The sequence below is a fragment of the Callorhinus ursinus genome, unplaced genomic scaffold, assembly GCF_003265705.2.
Source record: "Callorhinus ursinus isolate GAN/ISIS: 27379988/994484 unplaced genomic scaffold, GSC_fseal_2.0 scaffold1, whole genome shotgun sequence".
In the NCBI taxonomy this organism is placed as follows: Eukaryota; Metazoa; Chordata; class Mammalia; order Carnivora; family Otariidae; genus Callorhinus; species Callorhinus ursinus.
The window spans coordinates 94,544,389-94,566,755 of NW_027397063.1; the positions used below are offsets into that span (position 1 = coordinate 94,544,389).

At 40.9% G+C, this 22,367-nt stretch overlaps 1 protein-coding gene across 2 annotated transcripts in view; it reads right to left on the reverse strand.

Moving 5' to 3' along the window:
* SCHIP1 (schwannomin interacting protein 1) overlaps positions 1 to 22,367 on the reverse strand; it is a 531,518-nt gene that overhangs the window by 129,020 nt on the left and 380,131 nt on the right. The window contains exon 1 of one of the 2 annotated variants that reach the window (XM_073897987.1): positions 12,926 to 13,013. The exons of the other annotated variant lie outside the window; for it this stretch is intronic. The gene's annotated coding sequence lies outside the window, so the exon portion shown is untranslated. Of the gene's footprint in view, positions 1 to 12,925; positions 13,014 to 22,367 lie in introns of those variants that run through there. 2 annotated transcript variants of the gene reach the window in all.

The following is a 22,367-nucleotide window of genomic DNA, read 5'->3' on the forward strand; positions in this document are numbered from 1 at the left end:
TCTGCTTGGAGAAAGGGTACTGGACCACATCACACTAACAATTGTATTCCAAACTATGAAGAAATTTCAAAATTTAATGTATGATGTCAGTAACTTTTATGAATACGAGGAAATGGTTCTTAGAAAATTATGCATTAATGATCTGATAAAAACACCATAAGGATAGACAAAGAACTTGGAAGAGGTTTAGCTTTCAATTGACAGCACTATATAGAATTATTGCTAATATTATTAGTACCAGTGAGTGGAAATAGCTGCATCTCCAATACTATCAATTTTGCTAATTGTTACTGCTTATATTTTTAAAATTACACTAATAACTAATAGCCTATAAATAATCTTCTGTTATAAGACCTTTCCTTTTTATTATACTGTAATAGGTTCACTGATGCTTAGTATGATGTGACTATTTGCTGACTCTGAAGAATACCTTTCTTAGGATATGCATATGTGTTCAATTTAACTTCTCAATTACAGCTACGTTAAAACCTTCAAAATTAGGTTTGCAAAACCAGGCTCTGTTCAAGCAGTGGCGCCTGACTGACTTGTGACCTCCTGCTCTATTGCATTCTGGCTAATGATTCACAATACCCTTTAAGAATAAGCACCAAGGAAATCAGAGGGTTTTGCATGGCTCATGGGGAAATGTTCACCTAGTACCTAGCAGTCTGAGGACTAGACCTCGTGCAGGGTGAGAGCTGAAAGCACCATGAACACAAATCCACGCAACAGTCAGGGAGATGATGTGCGAAAGCGGAGCATTTTTCCAATGGAATGTCAACAGTTTTTCCCAACTCCATCTAAAATGATTCCTCTCTTCACTTCCATTCTGGAAGTAGGAAATTAGCCACTTCTGTGTTTTGTCAATGAAATACAATTTGCTTCAAGTTATTCATAATTGTAACCGGTAAATTTATTATGAAGAACAAAGCAGACCATTCTTGGGCTTAATAATCACTGAAACGGTTTCATGTCAGCCATTATTGGTAAATAAATTACTCAGCAAGAGAGGCTAAAATGCTGTTTTTCTCCTCCTTCCTTCATGGAGAATTGGTTAAAAACAAAACAAAATAGAAACCTCTCAGTACGCTGTTATTTAAATAGCGGCAAGTCTAGATTATTTCAATACCTGTAATGAGTCTATTTCTTAGGAATTTCTTTTCACTCTCATGAAATGACTTCAGTGAGTTATAGCCACATTCCTCAACCTGAGCAGAGGCATAATTGCCCAAATACCTCTCCCATGCTCCGTGGAGGAGACAGGTTCTCCCTTAGAAGCACACAGCGCTGGGGGGGGAGGGGGAGTGTTTGGCCTGAGCTCACAGGTGGGGCCAACAGGCAGTATCTGGTTCTCTCCAGTCAGGCCAAGTCACAATCACTAGGCTGCCACCTCAAGGATTTTGTCACACTATATTCCACCTGTACTCCTATTTACATAATATTTTTCTTTAAATCAATTCATTTTTAAATCCATTCAAAAGAGAAGCTTTATATCACTGCATTTTATCGATTTTAAGCACGCTTTTAAAAATAATTTTAACACCTCTGAAATTGGGATGTGTCTTAGAATCAGTAGCATCTTGCAATTAGAATTAGCAGCATGTCTGCTGTTCTTTAGTAGCATATAAACTAATGATGTGTTTTACATATCAATGGTACATTAGGGTTGATGAAATATAGTAAATTCTATAAAAACAATATTATTAAACTTGTAAAAATGAAAAGTAAAAATGCCAAACAAAAATTAGAATAAGTCAAATTGACATATAAAATGTATGGCTGAGAATAACTTTCTTATTGAGAGAAATGGCATTTTTTTAATCAAAATAGCTAGATATCCTAATTGATGGTTTCAGACAAAGATGAGGATCCACATCAATGAGACAAATCTGTCAGTTTCTATGTTAACCCACACTAAAAATCTGAACTTACATGAGGATACAGTTGGACAGCTCAAAAGATATTTCACTATTTCATCTGTAACATATAACATATTTAACAGTACATACACTCTGCAACTGCAGGAAGTGACATTTCAGTATATCACTGAATAAAAAACAGAGGTGCCTATGGAATTCAGTGTTTGGGAATCCCTCCCTCTTGGTGTTATTCTTGGCTGTCCATACTTCTAATGGGCCTGGTCGAGGGTTCAGTTACTGAGGGTTTGGAACATCGATGATTATGTTGGAGCACCTTGCCTCTGGTCTGTGAGGTCCAGGTAAAGTTGATTACCATGGCACTACCTATATTTGTCTCATCCTAAGCAATATTCTCTGCGATATCACAGGTTTTATGTGCTCATTTCCCCCTCCTCAAACATACATGAATATAAATACAAGCCCATCAGAAGACACTTGTCTGAGTATCACCTAAAAATTATTGTGTACCACACTCTGGGAAACAGTCACTTGGAAGAAGCACCAAATAGGAAGGGCTCAGCAGAAATAGGGACAATTGGGTTACAGCCAGAACCAGATGGGTCAGGTGGGTTAAGAAAGGCAGTTAGGAGGCAAAGACTGCCCAGGGACTGCCCAGGACCAAGAGCTTTGACCTAGAGCCCTACCTGTTAGGGAGGGAGGTGCTACCTTAAGGAGATAACAGCACTCATTTATCCATTCTTCTGTTCATTCAATTACTCATTCATTCGAAGACCTACTGTGTGCCAGGGACTGGGTTGGACTTTAGAGAGAAAGAGTTGAAAGAGGTCAAAGAGTTTACAGTTTAGAAAGGAAACAAAGAATATCCATGATTTCATTTGGGTTTCAAAGTATTTGGGAGGGCATGATCAAAGAGTGCTATGAAAGAAGATACTGGAGGGAGCATTTATCTCAATGTGGACAGCTCAGGAAAGCCCTCCCAAAGTAGTGATGCCCAAATTGAGTTTTGAGGGACAAACAAAAGTTGCAGAAGTTCCCTAGGGGCCAACTGATGAAAGGACATTCCAATCTCAGGGAATAGTATTGTCGAAAGTTTGGAGGTGTAAGAAAGCATGGTCTCTTACCTACAAATAAAATAAATTTGGTATAACTAGAAAAGACAGTGTGAATATATACAAGAGAATAGTAGAGAAGAGGCTAGAAATGGTAGGAAAGCAAGAGCTGGACGTGAAAAATACTAAACTTGGATTTGAACTTGAAATTGATAGGGACCTGAAGGGCTGTAAACCGGAAATGGCTGGATTATATATGTGTTTTATGTTTTGACTGATGTTGAGAAAAAGTGAATTCCGTATCAAAACATAGCCTGAAAGCCTTAGCTAGAGTGCTAAACAGTACACAAGAGATCTGCATCATTTTAGAAAAGACTTGAAATATAATCAAGGGATAGTGGGCTGCTGACAAAGAGTAGAAGTGCAGATCATTACCATCGCAGAGGTGAGGCATTGGACAAGTCAAACACCAGTACCAGGAAATGTTCCAGGTGAGAACGAGAGTTTGGAAAGAAAGGAAGAGGAGAAGCAAGTGCTAAACTTCACAATGAATTTAGAAGGATGGCTGAACCAATAAATGACAATGACAAGGACAGCTGGAGTTCTAAGATAATTCATAGGATCAATTCTGTATCCATCTATATTCTTTTGATTCTTTTAAAAATAAATTTTTTGAATGTTTGAAACACTTCAAACATTTACATAATTGAAAAGTATAATGAAACCTCACGTGCCCATCACCCAGCTCTGGCAACTATGTACCCATGGCAATCTTATTTCCCCTATAACCCTCCATACTCCCCCCACCCTCCCTAGATTATTTTGAAGCAAATCTCAGACATCATATTATTTGAAAACAATGGTCTTTTTTTCTTGACCCAAATCTGTGTTGGAACCACAGGATATGATGCATCTTGTACTGTGGCTAATTAGAAAAACACTGAAAATTAACAAATACAGAAGCAAAGTCTACCTAATAAACAAATAAAATATAAGACAATATGAAAATGATTATCAGTTATTTAAAGAAAGGGGTAGAATAGAATAACTTATAAATAACACTAATTTGGTAAACAAGGTTACTAGCAAAATCTTATGACATGAATTAAACTATGAAGTTAAATACATGAGCAGGAAACACAAGAAAATTTAATTTAAAAATGTGTAAAGCATCGAAGAAATAAGCTATGAAATAACTACGAGAAGAGAAAGAAAAACCTGAAAGCAGAAAGAGACCTGGGCTGAGGGTGGGATGGGGAAGCAAATTAAGTGTAAGTTCAAATATAGTCTAGCCCATTTAAAAGAGATCCCAATCAATTTCCCCATTCTGTAATTACTTACGGAGCACCTGCTGCATGCAGGGCGGTGTTCACTGCTCTGGAATGTCAGGTGCCTTTAGTAAAACCATCTCTGCTGCTTGAAGAGGAGGCAACAAGTGACCTGGGGGCAAGCAGCTGCATCTACCTGATTCTGCCTGAACCTCTTCCAGATTCTTAATAAACACCTGGCTTCTTGAGACATGGAGGCAACTGGAAGGGGTTCAAAGAAGTGGAACAGAAAATGATTAGAGGAAGAGATTGATTTTAACAGAAAGATCAAAGGAACCAAATATAGGGAACTTGGCTAAGCTAGGGCTCAAGAAAAAAAATGAGCTATGTGAGGCATGTAAAGAGTGAAGCAAAATAAGAAATACTGAGCTGGTGCACAGAGCCTAACGGAGAGCCCTAGCATGGGCGGCAGCACGGGGAAAGGCAGGCAGAAGGCAGGGCAAGCTGCTTACCGCCCAGCGCGATCCCATAGCCCCACTGAATACATTCTGATGTTAAACAGGCTTCTGTCCAATGGCCACCTTGTGTTAGAACAATAGCTTCCAGAGAGTACACATTATTTTTAACCTTTCAGCTTTGGAAAAGAAAGTGTGCTAAATCACTCCTGCCCTGGCCAGCAGGATGGGGGGGGGGGACACACAGGGAATTTATTTTCTCTCCAGTGTAATTCGTAGATAAGTTCTAATGCTCCTTACTCCCAGTTTTTCTCAGTCAGCAAAAATTTTACCAGGGAAGGCAGAGAGATAAAGAAGGAGAGAGGAGAGATGGGGGGGAGGGGGGGAGGGGGGAAATGGTGGGGGGATAGAGAGATTGACATCTGTACTGGTTTTATGGTTTCTGTTTTAAATTTTCACTGAAGGTCTTATTGGCTTTATTTGGACAACTGTTTTTAGTTCCCAGTTTCTTTCAGACACTGGGTCTCCATTTATTGGAGGGAGTTAACTTTATCTCTTTACCTTAAAATATATCATACATACAAGGCAGGATATAAACGCATATATGCACAGTTTAAGGAATAATGATAAAATGAACAGCCTTCCCCACCTTTCCATTTTAAGTCAGATCATTTTGGCATCCTTGAAGCCCTCTGGGTATCCTACCTTGATCACATTTTTCTGCCTCTCTCTCCCACTTCACGACACTATCTTAAAATTTAGCTTAATCCCTTGCCTTTACTTATGGTTTAACTGTAAGGTATTGTTGAGAGTTTGGCAGCCATGGTATTGCTGCCTCGTCATCCATTTTGTTGGCCAGGTGGCCTGTGCGGCTTCAACTGGCACTAGCTCTTTGGGGCAATCACGTGCCCTGGCTAGCAGCCCCCAGAAGTCACAAGCAAATGTATGCTCCTGATATGACACCTCTAATAGCCCTTGTGGTCAACAGCCTCCCCTGCTTCCCAGGGGCTTTTCCTGGTGTGCCCCTTAGATAAGACCCCCTGGAGCTTACCAAAAATCTGCTCTTTTTGGTTTGAATAAGGGTTAGTATTGTCATTAAACCTATAGTTGAATACTCACCACTGTCCTCTCCCCCACCCCCAGGACAGCACTAATAAGGGCCAAAGGGACTTGCTGCTTTTTTTTTTTTTTTTAAGATTTTATTTATTTACTTGACAGAGAAAGAGACAGTGAGAGAGGGAACACAAGCAAGGGGGAGCGGCAGGCTGAGGGAGAGGCAGACTCCTGCGGAGCAGGGAGCCCAACGTGGGGCTCGATCCCAGGACCCCGGGATCATGACCTGAGCCGAAGGCAGACGCTTAACGGCTGAGCCACCCAGGCGCCCCGGGACTTGCTTCTTTACACAGTGGACAGGAAAATTAAAAATCATTGAGTTCATAACACCTGTTGCTCAAGTTGGAAACGGGGCTTAGGAAAATGGATGGATGAGCCATACATGGCCCATCACTGTGATGAAGTGGAGATGTTCGTTATTCTTCATCTTGTGGACAGTATCTTGGAATTCAGTATCCTTTGGGGACAGCACTATCGATGCCACACTTTTAGGGGCAGTGTCATCTTGGCCTAGCCCTGGGGTGGATCCAGTGGCAGCATCTTCTCCTCAGTGCCTGGTTCAAGGAAGAGGCACATTCAACTGTGCTTCCCTTTTCCTTTTGGCGCCCTTCCTTCCTTCCTTCCTTCCTTCCTTCCTTCTTTCCTTCCTTCCTTCCTTCCCTCCCTCCCTCCCTCCCTTCCTCCTTCCTTCCTTCCTCCCTTCCTTCCTCCCTTTTAAGACTTATTTATTTGAGAGAGAGAGAGCAGGGGGCAGGGGTAGAGAGAGTCTTAAGCAGACGCCACGCTGAGCACAGAGCCCAATACTGGGCTCGATCTCACGGCCCTAAGATCACGACCTGAGCGGAAACCAAGATTCAGTGGCTTAACTGACTGCACCACCCAGGCAGCGCTTGACCCCTTTCTTGAGCCCGAAGCACTTGTGCATGGTGCTCCCTGGTTAGGCCGAACTCATCAAACATTTACAATGTGCCCTATCTCAATCCCCTCAAATCCAAACTCCTGGAATTAAACCAGGCTTAGGTTTGTCCTATTCCAGGCCACCTCTGCTGTGAGTCCCCACTCCCTCCCTTCTCAGCACTACCCCTGCAAGGCTTAACTGTGTTAGTAATTTGGCTACACAAGGGGTTTCATCCCACATGGCCCTCCCTAGGTTCTTCAGCAATTATGAGGCCATGGAGTTTACAAGTTAAATAAGTGAAGGATCAAAGCTTTTAAAGACAGGATGCAGGCAGTTTTAAACTTTCTGATTTTTTTTTTTCCGGGAATAGCTTAAAGAGGCATGAAGTTATAGAGAGAGACATCTGGAAATTTCTACTCAGCATTTTTTTTTAAATTGGGGTAGAATTGGATATAACATTTTATAAGTTTTAGGTATGCAACATTATAATTAGACATCTGTATACACTACCCAGTGATCACCAAATCTACTTGCCATCCACCGCCATACAACTGACCCCCTTTACCCACCTACTCAGCAATTTTATACTAGCTCTTTATAAATATAAGACATTCCATAAAGTCTAAGTAAAACTCTAGTATTTCTAAAATCCTGTGAAACTGGTATAGCTCAGTGGAGATACAGGGTATTAGAAGCTGTGATACCTGCAAATTATTGCTACGATATCTAAAATTCCCTCTTTCTTCTCTCTCTCTCCCTTTCTCTCTCTCGCTCTCTTTCTCTTTTTAATTCTAAGAAGTCCAGGATGTTATGGGCAAAATATATGGCTTTTAGCAAAAGCTGGCTCTTGAGCTTTGAATTGGCTTGGGCTCATTCTTCTCTATTTTTATATCCTCTCTTTCCATTCATTCAACAACAAGCATTTATTGAACATCTAATAAGTGTCAGGTATAGTGCTAAGCACTGGAGATTCTTTTCTTTTTTAGGTTTTATTTATTTATCTGTCAGAGAGAGAGACAGAGAGAGAGAAAGCACACAAGCAGGGGCGGGTAGCAGGCAGAGGGAGAAGCAGGCTCCCCGCTGAGCAAGGAGCCCGATGTGGGGACTCCATCCCAGGACCTTGGAACTATGACCTGAGCCAAAGGCAGACGCTTAACTGACTGAGCCACCCAGGTGTCCCAGCACTGGAGATTCTAAAGAAAAACAAAACTATGGCATTAGTGACTCTCTTCAGAGGAGCTTAAGAGCTACTAGAGGGACAGAGATGTGCAAAGAAAGAAAGAAAAGCGATAATGGTCTAGTTGTGTTAAGGGAGCCAATGGGGACAGCATGAAGAAAGTTATTAATTCAGAAGAAGAGAGAGAAATAGGACTTGGGGAGGTGGATGGTTTGGTTTGCAAGAGGTCTTAGGGAAGCAGTGAAGACCTTGAGCTGAATTATGAAGTACGGTCTCAGAGCCCATCAGAGTCTGAAAGAACTTTTGATCAACCCTGTATCTCAAGTTCAAGAAGGTGACCCTCTCCAAATTTGCATGGCTAGTTGGTAGCTGGGACAGGACTTACTAGCACAAACCATTTGCTCTTTCCTTCCTTATACATGATTCTGGTTTCCCCTTCTGGGGCCGGCAGCAAAGTGGCCCACCCCTTGCAGGATGACACGTGTGCCCAGAGATGAAGGCAGAACTTCCTCCTCCTAGGCTTTTCCAGGCAAGTGAGATCACTTGATATTTTATTTCCTGGGAGCCTGGCTTATCGTGATTGGGTGATGGGTTTAAAGATTTAATTGGGGGGGGTTTCCTATCTGGTTTCTGATTCTCTTCTTCACTTTCATCTAGAAATTGGCAGGCAGGATGTGGTCGGGAAGGACTTGGCTTCATTAGCTCCAGCTGGAGGCTGTGGCGGATTGTTCCACCGGTCCCACATCCGGTCCCCTGTGTTCTTTGGCGACTACCCTCCTCTGTTCTCAGAACACAAGATGCTAGTGGGAAGACCCACTTCCTGACTTCCACACTCAGTGAAACCATTACTGGTGTGGGTATGGTCTCCAGCCAGCTGCCTCCTCTGGTTCCTCCAGCCAGTCCCTTCGGGTCAGCCTAGAAGCCAAGATGCTCCCCGCCCCGCCCCGCCCCGCCCCAGTACATGAGAGGTGGGTTCCTCTGGAGATGAACCCTGGAGCATTCTGGGGGCCACTTGCAGTGGGGGTGCAGTGAGAAGAGATGGTGATGAGGAGAGAGAAGATAGCAGTTGGGGGGGATTCACTAAAATTCTGGAAGCTGAACTGCCTTTGTGGGGGAGGAGCTGATGCACCTGAAGACTATCTGCAAGGCTTTACTGCTCAGGTAAAATTAGGACTGCAATGCCTGCAATCTCTTCAAGAGATTTTGATGTTCACTTAATGTTTCTCTTTCAGCAGAATAAATGTAGACTTGGTCCCTGTTATTCACGCGATTAGGCACTGGTTTTGTAAAATGATATAGGTAGGCTAATTCCTATTGACCCTTCAGAAAGAGAAATCATATATTGTTATTCAAGAAGCACATGTAATTTTATCTCTTTTTAAAAGCCCAAATCAAATAGATTACCTTTTTGAGCTATGAACCACTCGAAATGCACATGGATCCGCAAGGTTAAAGAGCAAGGTCTACTGTCATTTGGTGCTGCAAAGCTTCTCTTAAACGAATATAGAGGAAACCAGCTGATTCTGGAACTGAAAAATCTCTTTCAAAAAAAAAGGATAACATAGGTGTGTCACAGAAAACAGCAGTTTGCATTTAGCTAGCAGTCTTCTTGAAGGTGAAAATTCTTCCCCAAACCCCACCATTCCAGCCCTGCCCAGGCCACCATCATGTCTACTTTGGACTATTGAAAGAGCTGCCTACTGACCATCCCTGCTATCACCTTTGTCCCTATGGGATTGACTTTTCACTCGGTAGCCAAAGTGATCTTTTAAAGATCATTTTTTTCAATGAATCATGGAACACTACATCAAAAACTAATGATGTAATGTATGATGATTAACATAACATAATAAACTAAAATAAAAAAAGAAAAAAAAGATCATTTTTTTAAAAGGTTACAACTCTTCAATAGCTTCCCAATGTAGTTAGGATACAAGTCAAACTTCCTATCTGGGCCTTAGAAGGCTCTCGGGATTTCTCAATAGGAACAATATCTGCAGCACAGCATGAGCAGGGCAAGTCTCATGTGAGTCCATCCCAAGCAGTGCAAGATGTTAGCATCCCTGGTCCCTGCCCATTAAAAGTCAATTGTGCTCTGTGTTCAACTCCAGCATTTTGCATCCAAATCACCACCTGCATATCTTCAAACACCCTCCAGTCAGGGTTGGGGGGGTCCCATCACCCCAAGCTGAAAACCCCTGTTAGCTTACTTGATCTGGCCCCTGCTTACCTTCAACCTCAGGATCTTTGCATAGACTGTTCTCTCTGCCTGGACTGTTCCACTCCCAGCCTATCCATGTTTGGCTCTTTTCCACTTTCAAGTCCTAGCTTAAATGTTACTTCCTCAGAAAGGCCTTCCTTGACCACCACCTAAAACAGCAACATACACATACACACTCTCACCATGCACACTTACCACCATACACAATTTTCTTTTTATTTGTTTACTCTCTGTCCCTCCTTCTAGAATGTAAGTTCTATGAGAGCAGTCTGTTTTGTTTGCTGCTATATCCCAGCACCCAGGCATAAATTTTTATAAATATCTATTGACTAAATAAAATAGATGCCATGAAGTTATATGTCATTTAATCCCATACATAATAAAGGTTAGGAAGAAGCAGAAAAGCATGATCAAACTCATTTTTCAGATAAAGCACTGAGATACTAAAAATAACAAATCCCACACTGAATATGAATGATGGAGGGAGGAACAAAACTAGAAATGTCATTACCTCCTTATTAAGTCACAGTGGATTATTCAGTATAAGGCAATCCACTAGAGAGGTCACACAAAAAGACACACAACATACAAAGTCCGTAATTAACATAGTTCCCTTGTCCCCACTACTTTAAAGTTAAATGCCCATGTAATGACCACTATCTATATAGCAGTTGCATTTCATTTTACTTTACAGGTTATTATACCTTCTCAAATCTAGGCTCAAAGACTTAGATTCACCTTCAGAGAAGGGGAGAGAAAAGGAAATATAAGTTTTATTGTTCCCTATGGAACAAATTTGAATACTCATCTCTCATCTAATTCTACTAACTAACAAAACTGATCCGTGAATGAAGCATAATGTAGGAATGGCAAATACACGGCACCCATGTTGCCCCTCTCCACTCCTGCACCCTCAGCGTGTGTGGCTCACTGATTCCAGAACTCCCTCCCGCTGAGCACCCAGTCCACGTGGGACGGTTCAACCCAGTGCTCCAGGCAGCTGCTCCCAATGTATCAGAGTTGACATACAAGTTAAACATCTATTGCCAGCCTTGGAATAGCGGAAAGAGCCGATCTTTCCAGATAAATCTGAGTTTAAATACCATATCTGTTTTTTGTCACTTATGAAGCCTTGGCTTTTTACCCTCTTTCTGTTCGTTTCATGTTATCAGACTTGCAGGGTTGTTGCGGAAATTACAAATAATGGATGTAAGGTGTGTAAGCACAGTGCTTGTTACAATTAGAATTCAATAAATAGTAATATTTAACTGTGGTTAGGAGAAGGCTCTATTTCACTCTCAAGAATGGAGCAGGTATAATTTTGGAAGATGGGAGGGGTGCAGGTCACTAGAAACACTAGAGTGAGATTTAGCATTGGACTAGAGGAGTGGTTCCCAAAGTAGTTCCCAGATCACCTGTGAACTTGTTACAAATTGCAGATGTTCGGGCCCCAGCCCAGACCTACAAATCAGAAGCTCTGAGGATGGGTCCCAACATTCTGTGTGCTAACAAACTCGCCAGGTAATTCTGAGGCACACTGTCTCTACTTTAGGAACCACTGCGATTAAGAGAAGGACAGGGAGGGAAAATAGAGGTGATGATGTCAGGGGAGAAGAATGTTTGCTCACCTGGTGATTAATTAGAGAGGTATCAAGGAGTGCTGCCCCTCAGAGAGGCTGTGACCCTATCAGCACCACCCCCCACCCCCAGTGGCAACTTTCTCCAGGCAGGCCAGCAACTTGCCATGATACACAGGACGGAGCAGAGCACGCTAACAGAAAATGGGCTTGTATTACCAAGTTAGTAAAGGGGTAACTTCCCAAAGGCAGCCCCAGCGCAGGTAGACAATAGAACTGAACTTGAAAGGCTCTTTCCTTGAGCAGAGGTAGGTGGCCATTGGTTTTGGTAATTTTGGACGCAGCTTTGATTGAGGGCAAGAAGTTGGTCTAGACACTTCCTCAAGCTTCCCCAGCTTGGCAATTTCTTGAAAAAACTGCATCTGACAGCTCAGGGTGAATGGGGGTTGGGCGTGGGGGTGGGAGGAGGTGTGTGGAGAGATGCAACTCCACCTGCTGCATCTAGACCACTTACTTTCCCCCATGCCACCTCCTTCTTTCAGACACACAAGTGCTTCCCATGCAGCCGAAAGTTAAAAATATTTTTTTAAAGAACATAATCAGGGGCCCCTGGGTGGCTCAGGCGTTAGGCGTCTGCCTTCGGCTCCGGTCATGATCCCAGGGTCCTGGGATTGAGTCTGGCATCGGGCTCCCTGCTCCGCGGGAAGCCTGCTTCTTCCTCTCCCACTCCCCTTGCTTGTGTTCCCTCTCTCACTGTGTCTCTCTCTGTCAAATGAATACATAAAATCTTAAAAAAAAAAAGAACATAATCAATCTGAGGTCCTGTTTCCAAAGTTAACCCCTGCAGCAAGATCTAGATTGCCTTATCACCTACTTCTCTTCCATTCCACCTCATTGGAAACTTAAGTTTTCATTAAAAATTTAATTGACACATCCTTAGACACATCCTCACTTGCAGAATGTTCTAAAGGGTAAAGACAAGATCTAAGGCCAGTATCTTATTAAAGTACAAGGAGCATCTTGTTAGAGACTATCAGACACTCATCTCCAACATAATTATTGAGCACCTACACTGCCAACTTTCCTGCCTTTCCCACAATCGTGTGCATACATATCATTATCATTTCCATAACGCAGCATGTAGAATGGAGGCTCAGACACAGCAAGGAACTAGCCCAGGGTCCCACAGCTACTTTAAGTGGCCAACTGTGGATCCTAAACACCAGTGTCCTGACAGAGGTCGTAGTGAATCTACAACTAGAAGATCGGCTATAGGGGCGAACTGACCTTAATTTAGTTAAGATGACAGTTGCAATTCCCAGCTGATGTACGCACTGTGATCTGTACTTCCAATGGAATGTTTCTGCTGCTGAAATCATGATCACCACCTTTCCAAATTGGTGGAGAGAATGTTTTCATTTTAAAAGTATGTTATACACAGCCCTCTTGCCAGTAAGGTACACTGTTCTTGGCTTGAACAACGAAAACTGTAAAATTAACACTACCCATGTTCTTAATGACAGCTGTGTGAATGTGTTAGGAGATTTTACCAAAAAATAGCAATTGGTTATTAGAGAAACACTGGAAACAGGTACCTCATAATAACAAAAAAAATCCTTCAAAAATGCTTTTAAACTTTCTTTTGGATAAATTACCTTTGCTGAGATTCTAAGAGGGCATGCTATTGTTCTTCAAACATACAGAATATTTTTATACCAAAGGAAACCAATCAACTGTTCTTCATATCTCTGAACACAAAATACGTGGAAGTGGGTTTGCTTTAAGAAGAACTTCCCATGAACCTGGTTAATAAATAGGAGTGGGTTTCCTAGGGAGATGGGCATCCTTTTTTGTAGGAGGGTAGGAAGAGGGGGTGAATTAACTATGGTTCTAAAGTTGTTTTGTGGAGCTGGTTTCCGTTCTCATAACACATTTCCTCCCACAAGGAACAACATAGTTTCCTAAGTCATAGAAAAAGGAAAAAAAAAATCACATTTATGGAGGCTCCTGGGTTGAGGTTCCTCTAATTCTTTTGACATTGTTAATTATCTACTCTCTTTACAAATAGGGAACCAAGGCTCAGACTGGTGGTGTAACTTGCCTAAGGTTATAGAATAAATGAAGGGACTGAAAATGTAACCTGGATCTGTTCAATTCCAGTAACTGATTTCTCCACTCCACTGAAAGTCCCTCCCAATATAAGGCACAATTTTAAGGGTAAGAAAACTGAGGTACAGATAAACTAAAAAGCTTGCCTGAAGTTGTAAAGTCAATATGAGACTGAAGGTCACTGTGTGACATGTTCAGGAAGCCACATCGTTTTTTTCCTTTTCCATGCCTTGATTTAGCTTATGAAAGATCACAGTATGTTACTTTGAGAGATTTTCCAGCTTTGGGCTTGGGCTTTTGTTTTTCTTGGCAGCACTGATATTTGAAAGCAGTATATTTGACACTGCTTTCTGGATTTAGCTTGATACAAAATGAAGCAAAGTTAGACCCACGCACCGTGCTTTCTTCCAAATTGTGAACGCGAACGCATTAACTTTTTGCTCAGGACACCAGCGTTTCCGAAGGAGTAAGGCCCAAGTGGAGTCTTGTGATTTTTCAGGATCAATAGATCTTGCTATTCAGCAAGTGATAATCACCATTTTGCCCACCCATCAGAAGTGAGAAGAGAGGAACACTTGCACTAAAGAACCCCTGTCGATAAAGCAATCTTTTTTCATGAACATTCTGTCTTCAGAAAACAAGGGATAGAGCACTTGTTAATAATAAAAATAATTCATCAGTGAATACTCAGATGAATGAACATTTTTTAAAGGCATGGAGTATGTAAGGAATGTTAATCCAGCCTCTATGTTCACTCCCCCACACAACAACTGTAAAGAAATCACTGGCCTCTGAGTGATGAATGGCCCTAGACTCAACTAGGAGGGAAGACAACCCCAAGCCCTATAATTTGGCATCTCCCTTTGTAAATTCCTGGGTGGACTTCTTTTTCCGGCTCTAGCTGATGAAAAGGCTCAGTTTAAAGGCTTTGGGATACACTGTAAAATGACCATCAAGTGTTTCTCTTCATATGCCATGCCCACCTCTTTTTATCCTATCAATAAAATCCCAGCCCCAACTGTATACATCTCAGCCTTTCACAGACACATGCTGTTAAAAAGTTCTATTGGTTAATTTCAAATCAATATCTTAGGTGGCTGGGTCCGGGGGCTGGGAATCGGGAAGCTGAATTAGTAAATAACAGAGAAGTAATCAGCTTAAATGAGACTTCTTCCAGCCCTTTGCTTGCAGAGGACATGAATTTGCAAGCTTAGAAAATCTCTCTTAGAAAATTTCTCCTCTGCAGGTGGTACTGTGGGGATACCAGAGATGCGTTTCCACAATCACCGCCTTATTCATTTATTTAGTCTTCTACTGCAGTCCCCCATACATGCACCCGCACCCCCATCCTCTCTCCCTGCTTTGTGCAGTCCAACACTACGGGCTGAACAGCCAGCTGCAAGAAGGGTTAAGGCTGCAGCCTTCTATGCCAGTAGACGTTGCAAACATTCGGATATACTTTCTCATCTGCAGTCAGCTCTGTAGCTCCGGGTCCTGCAAAGCCTTTAGCACTTGCAGAAACATTATTTCCTCCCAGCTATGTTTGGTTTAAACTTGCAGTTGACCAGGTTCTCCTGCTCAGGGTCTTAAACTTAACCCTGCAGGCTTTTACCTAGAATCTGCTCCTCTTCCTCTGCTGTATTTGTTTCCCCCTGCCCTGTTCTGGAATGCCTCAGGGCCCTGTGTAACCTTGATGCCTCTTCCCCACTGGAAGTTAGAAGCATCCTCCCAGCTGCATTACTGCACATTACCCTAGTAACCTTGTTTTTTCCTTCAACTCAAACTTCTCCAAACACCACCCCTGCTGACCCTGAAATTCTCTAGCCCTAGATAACAGCTTTTCCAACCTGCTCTGTCAAGAGAGATGTTGTAGAATGTAAACTGGGGAAAGAAGGTTTGGGAACTCACCTGCACAGCTGCAAGGATCTGACACACTGATGGGGCTGCCGGCAAACTTCCCAGGGACTGTCTGCAGCCAAGTCTCTTGGCCTTAAAGGGACAGGGCACTTTTCACCATATAAGGAAGACAGTTTCCCTTGTCTGCTTTGGGGCCTGTTTGGGCAAAGCAGCTCCTTCTCCCAATGATTGCAGAGGCTTAAACCTTCCAGGGAAATCTGCAGCCTGTCAATTCTCAGGGATCTGTGCCTAGTAGGCAGCTTAATAACAGCTGGATAAGGCACAAGAATGGTGTTTGGCAGGCCATTTTCAAAGGCCAGAAAACCCTTTATATGGGGCTTGTCTCCCTACAGAAAAGGTTTAAGGTGATGGGAAGACTTTCTCAATTAAATGAAAGGGCTTCTGCCTCTATTTCAGGTTTGGTTTCCAGGAAGCCAGCAATCCTGCTCATCTCAAAGGGGAGGGCAGCTTGATCCCCTTCCTCCTGACTTTGAGACAAAAGAGAGGGGACTCAAGGGCAGTAAATCTTAGGGAGATTTTGATTAAGACACATTAGCAGTGTGCCCTGACAATGAGTGAAGTGGAGATGATTTTGTTATTTCAGCTGGTGGAGGCCCTTCCTAAACAGATAAACACAGTTCTCAACCAAGGCCATGTCCACTGCCGAGAGACCTTCTTGGGCTCCTGTGGCTAAAGCCCACAGCTGAAGTTTGAGGGCTGCTTTATCTTTCAAATGTCAGAGGTGAGAATGTATTTTAGCAAAAGCCAATATTTTCTGCTGATGTTATTCAAAATGCAAGTCTGTCTTGTTGGTTTGGGGTGGATTAAAAGCAGTTATAAAATAGTGGGAAAAAGTGGAGCTTAATTCAGTTATCACTTGGGTGGTTATACACTTTTTTCTTCACTGCCAACTGGATATGGTCTCTTTATTGCCTGGCTACTATGCCTAGTACTTAGTATTTGTACCATATATTTGGGATCTTTTTAAAAATTCAATTTGGCACCTGATTATATAGTCTGATACTATTCTCACATCTTACCTTCTTACAGAGATTTTGATTCTTGAAGGACAAAGACCGTTCATATTCTTCCCTACTCTGCTTAACACCTAGCATGGAACAAGCATATAATATAGACTGGGAAATACTTGCTGAATTAAATCCATTGGATGGGGGTGCTTGGGTGGCTCAGTCAGTGAAGTGTCTGCCTTTGACTCAAGTCATGATCTCAGGGTCCTGGGATCCAGCCCCAGTTGAGCTCTGTGCTCAGTGGGGATCTGCTTCTTCCTCTCTCTCTGCCCCTCCCCCCACTTATGCTCTCTCGCTCTCTCTCTCTCTCTCAAATATATAAATAAAATATTTCTTAAAAAGCTAAATAAAATAAGGGTGCCTGGGTGGCTCAGTTGGTTAAGCATCTGCCTTCAGCTCAGGTCATGATCCTGGAGTCCTGGGATCGAGTCCCGCATCGGGCTCCCTGCTCACTGGGGATCCTGCTTCTCCCTCTCCCACTGCTTCCCCTGTCTGTGCTCTCTCTCTCTCTCTCTCTCTGTCAAATAAATAAAATCTTAAAAAAAAAGTTAAAAAAATAAATCATCTGGATGGAATCCAGGGTTGTTGTATGTCTACATAGTTTTATGAATAAAATGGTTTTTACTAAATTGTTATTGTCTAATAAATCCATGATTTCTTTGCTTTATCATCTCTTTTATATGAAGTAGTATTTATTTTCCATACCAAATTTCCAAATTTTCCTCAAGGGCAGAGGCTAAAAGAATTTCTTTAAAAGGTAGTCATTGTGATAAACTCTTTGATCCAGCAATCTAATTCCAGGGAACTTGATTTAAGGGAATAACTAAAGAGAAGCAAAACATTATATAAACAAAGATGTGCATTGCACTGTTGTCTGTAATAATAAAAATAAGAAATGACTTAAAGGCTTGAAAGTCACTTATACATCAGTAATGATAACTCACACTTATTGATTGCTCCCCATGTACCAGGCTCTGATCTAAGAATTTTATGTAGATTAGCTCATTTGATCATGACAAACCCATGTGGTAGGACCTGTCATCATCCCCATTTTATTTAGAAAACTAAGGCACAGAGGTTAAGAAATTTGCATTTGAATTGAGGTATTCTGGCACTAGTACTTTTTTTATTTTTGCATTTTTATTTGTTTTTTATTTTTTTATTAACATATATTATTTGTTTCAGGGGTATAGGTCTGTGATTCATCAGTTTTACACAATTCACAGCACTCACCATAGCACACACCCTCCCCAATGTCCATCACCCAGCCACCCCATCCCTCCCACCCCCCACCACTCCAGCAACCCTCAGTTTGTTTCCTGAGATTAAGAGTCTCTTGTGGTTTGTTTCCCTCTCTGGTTTCATCTTGTTTCATTTTTCCCTCTCTTCCCCTATGATCCTCTGCCTTGTTTCTCAAATTCCTCATATCAGTGTAACCATATGATATTTGTCTTTCTCTGATTGACTTATTTCGCTTAACGTAATACCCTCTAGTTCCATCTACGTCATTGCAAATGGCCAGATTTCATTTTTTTGCATAAAAAAAAAAAAAAAAGAAAATGTGGTATATATATATATATATATATACCACATTTTCTTTATTCATTCATCTGTTGATGGACATCTAGGCTCTTTCCATAGTTTGGCTATTGTGGACATTGCTGCTATGAACATTGGGGTGCAGGTGCCCCTTCGGATCACCACATTTGTATCTTTGGGGTAAATACCCAGTAGTGCAATTGCTGGGTCATAGGGTAGCTCTATTTTTAACTTCTTGAGGAACCTCCATACTATTTTCCAGAGTGGCTGCACCAGCTTGCATTCCCACCAACAGCGTAGGAGGGTTCCCCTTTCTCTGCATCCTTGCCAACATCTGTCATTTCCTGACTTGTTAATTTTAGCCATTCTGACTGGTGTGAGGTGGTATCTCATTGAGGTTTTGATTTGGATTTCCCTGATGCCGAGTGATGTTGAGCACTTTTTCATGTGTCTGTTGGTCATTTGGTTGTCTTCTTTGGAAAAATGTCTGTTCATGTCTTCTGCTCATTTCTTGATTGGATCATTTGTTCTCTGGGTGTTGGGTTTGTAAGTTCTAGATTTTGGATACTAGCCCTTTATCTGATATGTCATTTGCAAATATCTTCTTCCATTCTGTTGGTTGTCTTTTGGTTTTGTTGACTATTTCCTTTGCTGTGCAAAAGCTTTTTATCTTGATGAAGTCCCAATAGTTCATTTTTGCCCTTGCTTCCCTTGCCTTTGGAGATGTTTCTTGGAAGAAGTTGCTGCAGCTGAGGTCGAAGAGGTTGCTGCCTGTGTTCTCCTCAAGGATTTTGATGGATTCTTGTCTCACATTGAGGTCCTTCATTCATTTTGAGTCTATTTTTGTGTGTGGTGTAAGAAAATGGTCCAGTTTCATTCTTCTGCATGCAGCTCTCCAATTTTCTCAACACCACTTGTTGAAGAGACTGTCTTTTTTCCATTGGACATTCTTTCCTGCTTTGTTGAAGATTAGTTGACCATGGAGTTGAGGGTCCATTTCTGGGCTCTCTATTCTGTTCCATTGATCTATGTGTCTGTTTTTGGGCCAGTACCATACTGTCTTGATGATGATGACAGCTTTGTAATAGAGCTTGAAGTCCGGAATTGTGATGCCACCAGCTTTGCTTTTCTTTTTCAACATTCCTTTGGCGATTCAGGGTCTTTTCTGGTTCCATACAGATTTTAGGATTGTTTGTTCCAGCTCTGTGAAAAATGCTGATGGTATTTTGATAGAGATTGCATTGAATGTATAGATTGCTTTGGGTAGCATAGACATTTTAACAATATTTATTCTTCCAATCCATGAGCATGGAATGTTTTTCCATTTCTTTGCATCTTCCTCAATTTCTTTCATAAGTGTTCTGTAGTTTTCAGAGTATAGATCCTTTACCTCTTTGGTTGGGTTTATTCCTAGGTATCTTATGAGGTTTGGTGCAATTGTAAATGAGATCAATCCCTTTATTTCTCTTTCTGCTGCTTCATTATTATTGTATAGAAATGCAACTGACTTCCATGCATTGATTGTATGTCTTGCAACTTTGCTGAATTCCTGTATCAGTTCTAGCAATTTTTTTGGTCGAGTCTTTTGGGTTTTCTACATACAATATCATGTCAACTTTCTTCTTATTGCTCTTAACTCGTCCATCCTTCTCTAGTCCTCTAAATGATGCTATAGGCCTTGTGTCAAGAGGTTCCCTCGATGGTGCCATTATCCCCGAGGAACCTCTTAAGACAGCTGAATGCTTCACTGGAACTAGAGGTGGGGCCCACGTGCATCACACAGTGTACACCTACATTATCATTTGCCCTTGAATTAACTGTATATCAAAGTATTATCTTACAATGTCCATTTTTACCTATTATTTTGTGATTTGTGGACCTGGCTGGGATGAAGCATTATGTTATAGTGACGTTGAGGAAATGTGTCTCACCAAATTTTTCCTTATGTGGGAAGGCTTTCAGCCCCAAGGGTTCTAAATCTGAAAACGTTTATCAATAAACAAACAGATATGTTTCAGAAGATGAGCTTATTCAATGAATAAAGGAGAAAACTTTGGTATAAATTAATAAGCAATTAAAAAATTATATAAAATGCTGACAGCTGTCAAAGGTTGTATTAAATTAATGCATTTATATCTTATAAGGTATTGCAAACTCGAAGGGAGGCTATAAAAAGCAAACTGAAAACTTGCATCAGGAGGCATTAATATTTTTATAGCCTTGACCCAATATCATATTTTCTTTCCTAAAATTATTTCAGAGATTTTCTCTCATGGGAGAAGGAGAGGAAAGGGAGAGAAAATCATGTGAATCAAAGTGAATGAATACATGAACTAAGATTTTAATAAGCTTAATAAAATGTTTCAAGGAAAGTAATTGTTCTTTTTTACCCATTTTGGAAAACTAAAAAGAAGTATAAGAAAAAAACAACCAAACAAAACAAACTAAACATTAGGTTTAGTACAATGGTCATTTTCTTTTTCATTAATCCTTTTGTGGTCACAAATCTTTTGCACGTTACGCCTCTCACCGTCAGTAAATACTACTTTGCATGTGTTATTTTTATGTTTATGTTTAAGGTTAAGTTTATTCTTAGGAATGTCATAGTTTCTTTGTATTCTTACATTTATTTTTTGGTTTCACAAATTAAAACAAATACGTGGATGCTGATGTTAAAAGTATAAATGGTGAGAAGGAGAAATCCTCTGTAGAAGTACCTGGAGGTATCTGTTAGAGGTTATCGTGGAGCCACAGAAATACATGAATCCCATCATTTCTCTCTTATGCAAAATTCCCCAGGAGCCAATACACAGGAGGACATGCAGAATGGGAACCAGAGAATAATGTTGCTAGTGGCTTTAAGTGAGCTCTGCACCCTAATGAGGAGCTGCAGAAGGCCAGGTTGGAGCCAAGGTTACATCAGCAAACCCTCTGATTCACAGCCCAGATCAGAAACGGCTACTCCCTCAGGAGGCAGCATGGAAGGAGATGGAGAGAAGCAGGTTTGGCTTGGAAGTAAATAAAATACTGTCTTACTCAGGCATCTATTATTTATGGTTTGATATGTTTCCTTCCATACATTTTCTATGCTTATGCAAAAAATTACTACTACTACATACATTGTTCTATCATTTGATTTTTCACTTAATAACATTATAACATGAACATCTTTATGTAAGGTATGCATTTATTGCATTCCTTTTAACATCTGAAAATTTAAACTTAGCTGTACCAAATTTATTAAATATCTCCCTGCCCGGCCGATGGATTATCTATTTCCAACTTTTGTTATTATAAATATTCACACTCTAAATAGTTGGCACTATAGAGAAAGATAACGTTTTAGTTGCTGCCGTCCCCCTGCCCCGCAATGCCATGTCTTTCTAACCCTGTGTATGCTTACTTATGCACATGGGCAACAATTTCTCTAGGATATGGCAGAAGTTGACCAGCTAGGTAGATGGGAATGCTCATCTACATATTAATAGGTACTGTTAAATTGAACAAGTGCTCTTTTTTAGGTCTATGTTCTTAGTCCTTTTTTACTTGAAAATATTTTTTTCTTGAAAAGTTAAGACATATACAAAATAAAAACACCAAATGGTATAAAAAGGATATATGGAAAAAGGTAAGTTTTCTTTACCCTATTCCCCATTCCACATCTCCAGTGGCAAAGTGTCTTGGGTGCTCTTTGAAGTGTGTGTGTGTGTGTGTGTGTGTGTGTGCACGCACAAATGCAATCATAATGTATCTCTGTATGTATCTCTATGTGTGTATATATGTACACATACACATAGATATGTCATTTCTGTGTGTTTCTGCAACTTGATCTTTACATTAATAATATATCTTAAAGATTATTCCATATCCAGGCCTGCAGATCTCCCTTATTTTTTTAAATAGGAGGATACCATAATGGCATCCTTTGGGAATAGGCCATAATTTAACCCATCTCGTCTTGACGTACATTCAGATTGTTTCAAGGCTATTGCAACTATAATAATTCTGTAATGAAGATCTTTATTTGTCACATGTGATTTTAACAATAACCAGAAAAATCCTGTTGACATTTTTACTGGTATTCTATTCAGTTAATAATTTAATTTTAAGAAAGTGAATATCTTTATAATATTTAACTTTTAATTTAAACATAGCAA